Source organism: Monodelphis domestica, chromosome 1 (assembly GCF_027887165.1).
Source record: "Monodelphis domestica isolate mMonDom1 chromosome 1, mMonDom1.pri, whole genome shotgun sequence".
Classification (NCBI taxonomy): Eukaryota; Metazoa; Chordata; class Mammalia; order Didelphimorphia; family Didelphidae; genus Monodelphis; species Monodelphis domestica.
The window spans coordinates 636,423,793-636,427,717 of NC_077227.1; the positions used below are offsets into that span (position 1 = coordinate 636,423,793).

Consider the following 3,925-nt stretch of genomic DNA (forward strand, 5'->3'; position numbering starts at 1 on the left):
CTCTCCACTGAGCCCACCCAGCTGTCCCAGGATTACCTATTTAACAAGAATTGTAAGGACAATTAGGAACAGTTTGACAGGAAATAGGTTAGACCAGCAATTATACCACACATTGCAATAAGTTTAAAATGAGTATGGGGAGGATTTTTGGCACCATCTTTCAAACTATCAAACTTTGGCATTAAAGAGTCAACCCCCAACTTCTCAGGGGATACTTTTAAGTATAACTCTAAGGGAGGGGGAAGTATAATAATGCACCAGGACTCAAGATTCATATCTAAATATGAAAGGTGATATCATTTTTTAAAATTAGAGTGAATGGGCAGGGCAGCAGCTGTCAGCACCACCTTTCCTATTTAGCTGGGAAGCTCCTGTGCCTCCCAGAGAGCCATGGCAGGTTCATCATGGTGGTTCCATCATGGGAATGTTTCAGGGCTGTCGCTTCCACTTGTACCTCTAGAGTTGCAGCCGTTGGGTCCCTCTATTGGAAAGAAATTTAAAAATAGAATGAATTTGAAGATATGTTGGGAAAGAGGAGGTATTTCAGTGACGAAATAGGCAAAGAAGTGATACATACCTACAGTCTACAAGGGACTTTGCCCTTCCAAGTCAGAAAAAATGAAACATACTGTTTTTAAATCTGAGGAGATTCAGTATTATCAAGCTGATTTCCAGGAAAACATTTGAGTTTACTGATAAAATCCAAGAGGAAGCTCACAAGCTGTGTCTAGAAGCCATTCTATTTTTTTGCTTTCAGTTTAAGTGTTTATAGGCAGTTAAGCATTTATAAGATGTGTTTAGAAGAAGTTATTCAGAGACTACAATGGGTTCTCCAGGAGCATTCATCTGCTGCCTAGTCATAGAAGTTATATTGAATTTTTTATTGCACTTTTGTGATTTATAAACCTCTAATTTACCTGTACCTGCAAGTGCAGTAGGAATGGATTTCCTGGGAATGAAACTAGTGGGTGAGCTGCTATGAATGTCAGGTGCCTTTTCCCATGCTTTATACATTTGATGGAAATAAACTCTATTGGACTTTGTTTCTGAATATATAAAAACTATGTTAGGGAATGATTATACTCCAGTTGAATTTTTTTCTTGAAGGGGCAAGAAATTGCTAGCTAAAACCTTAATTCCTAAATTTGGCCTTCTCAGTAGTATGATGGAACCATTTTTAAGAGAGAAGTTTTTGGCACCTCCCTTTTTCCAATTAGCATCAGTTATGATAGAACATTAGAAGAAACTTTATATGTGAAGAACTTTTAGGAGTTCCTAACAACTGGCCAATTGAAAGCAAGGAAGGTACTCACTAAAAATTATGGAAGCATTCATGTGTGTTTTGGAGATCCTTTATTGCTTCCATCCATGGCAACTGGGAGAATGAGTCGGGGTCCATATAACTTAGTTCCCAGACACATCCTCAAGGAACCATCTGTGGATAGTCATGCCTTTGTCAGTGATGTTCCATACAAACTAGAGTTTCTACAAATTAAAAAATATGGCTCCAAACCCAAGGATTCTAGTGGCCACTCTGTGGCTTCAGAACATACCAGGAATGGGCTTAGGCTGTAAAGGCTGACTGGCTGATTCCAGAGAAAGAACTGTTGGGGTCACTTTCATGTCAGTGTATTTATGGTTTTATTTGGAAGTTTTGGTTGTATATGAGCTTGCTTTTACCACAATGACCAATATGGAAGAGTGCATTGCATGACAATTAATAAAAAGAGAGACTTACTGGCTGAAAGGTAAAACTTAGGCCTTTGGAGGATTTCTAATTTGGCCTGATAATATAGCTGTTGGTGAAGTTACATATTCTTGCCTTTTTCTTTGTTCTAACATCATCAATCTTAACAAGGGTCAGATGGTTTTGAAAGAGGAAAATGGAGAACCAAGAAATGATGAGGAACTTGATGTCCAGCATATCATTATCCTAATATCTTTGGGCTACAGGAATCTGCTGCTTAACATTTTTGTTCATCCTTCCTTTTTGCCTATGTCATTGCAGATGACATCTGGTTTCAGGAAGAGGACATCTATAGCTGCTTTAACTTCCTATATGCTGTGTTTTCAGAAGAATTAATCTTCTTTCCAGGAAATTCACTAAAGACCTTTGAAGAAAGCTGAAGCCTGCTTTCTAAAAATGAAGCCATTCAAGTGCCTTCACAAAACATTTTAGTTACAGACAAAAGAGATACTGAGGTATCATTTTCAGCACTGCTCTTTAAGCCTTTTGTGGAAGGTTATCAGAAGGGTTGCCAGTATCTCCTGCAAGAAGAAAATGAGAGCCTCACTGAGAAGCAGCACAAGGGCTGGACTGCTTACTATCTTCTTGAATCAGGAGACGGTCAGTATTATGAATTGCTTTCTTCCAACCTGCATAAAACACACTTGAGCTCTTGTTTGACTGGATGCAGTACCAAAGTGCAAAGGAACTGATGAGTATGCTCAAAAGCAAATGATGAAGCCACTATAAAGTTAGAAAAAATGCTTAGTTCTAAGATATCCACAGGAAAACCAGTGACAGCAAGACTTTAACCTTTCCCTATAGCTGGATGAGGAAGAATGTTACAGAATGACTTTAAAAACAAAGCAGGAATTCAAAATAAAACACATTACTTTTCATCCTTATGACTTCTTTGGGAGTATCTAAAAAAGGAGAAAAAGGAATTCAACTGAAGTAATGAGTGTGAGCCTTTGAACTCTGATGCTAAAAACTGCATTTGTGCCATCTTCCCTGAGTGTTTTTGAATAAAATATTCTTTTGGATTCACAATTGGAAACACAGTACAACTACTAATTTTCTTTCAACTCTCGATTTTTTTACACAAGGTATTCCATTTCTATAGATTTCTTCATTAATATGTAACTTAGAAAATAAAATATTTATATATTAAATGAAAAAAATTAGAGTGAATGGAAAGAGGTATCTTTTAGATCTATAGCTAAGGATTTAAAACTATGGAAAAAAGATATTTTGTAGATCTATAACTAACTTTACTAAATAAAGTATAGGAGAGATCATGAAAGATAAAATAGGCAATTCTAATTTAAAAAAATTTAAAGCTTTTGAAAGAGAAAAAGTCAATGCAACTAAAATGAGGCAACAAAATCTTGTGTAGAGAAAAACATCTTTTCATCAAATATCTCTAATAAAAGCTCGATACTAAAACATCATTAACCTTTGATGAAGAGACAATGAATGTAAAATTCAGAAAGAGACATACATTTTTGGACATGGCTAATGTGTGGATTTGTTTTACTGGAAAATGTAATAAAGATTTTTCTAAAAATTGTTCATTCAGGAAAGGATAGTAAGAGGGACAAAATTATATGTGTAATATAATAATAATACATCTTGAAATTACTTGAAAAGTTACTTGTTTTTTGTTACTTGAAAAATTTGAAAGTTGAAAAACTTGAAGTTACTTGAAAAAATAAATATGCATAGAATTGACACAGCCATATAATTAAAATTTTTTACAATAAATGAGTAAACTATATGAACAATTTTCAAATGAATTGAAGCCATAAGAAAAAATGCTTCAAATTGCTAATAATAAGAGTTATGAAGGTTAAAACAATTCTGCTATTTCAGCACCAATCTATTTTATGTGACAAAAATGATAGAAAGGATTATTGATGGGACTATGGGAAGGAAGAACACCAATAAACTGTTGGTAGAGGTCAGAACTGTTCCAAGTGATATGGAAAACTTTTTAGAAATTCTTTGAGAAAACTCACTAAACCCTTTATAAACTTTGGTCTATCAGTCTCTTTTAGCCATATACCAAAGGTTAAAGACAGAGAGACAGATCCCACAACGCTAAAGTATTTTAACAATATTTTTAGTGCTAGGTGGTACAGTGGATAGAGTATTGAGCCTGGAGTTAGGAAGACCTGAGTTCAAATCTAGCCTCCAACA

The 3,925-nt window shown here is 35.1% G+C and overlaps 1 long non-coding RNA gene across 2 annotated transcripts in view; it reads left to right on the plus strand.

The window, feature by feature from the left end:
* LOC130456565 (uncharacterized) overlaps nt 1-2,783 on the plus strand; it is a 19,368-nt gene extending 16,585 nt beyond the window's left edge. For both annotated transcript variants that reach the window (XR_008915622.1, XR_008915621.1), the window contains exon 2: nt 2,009-2,783. This is a non-coding gene — a long non-coding RNA (uncharacterized LOC130456565). The remainder of the gene's footprint in view (nt 1-2,008) is intronic.
* The last annotated feature ends 1,142 nt before the right edge of the window (nt 2,784-3,925 follow it).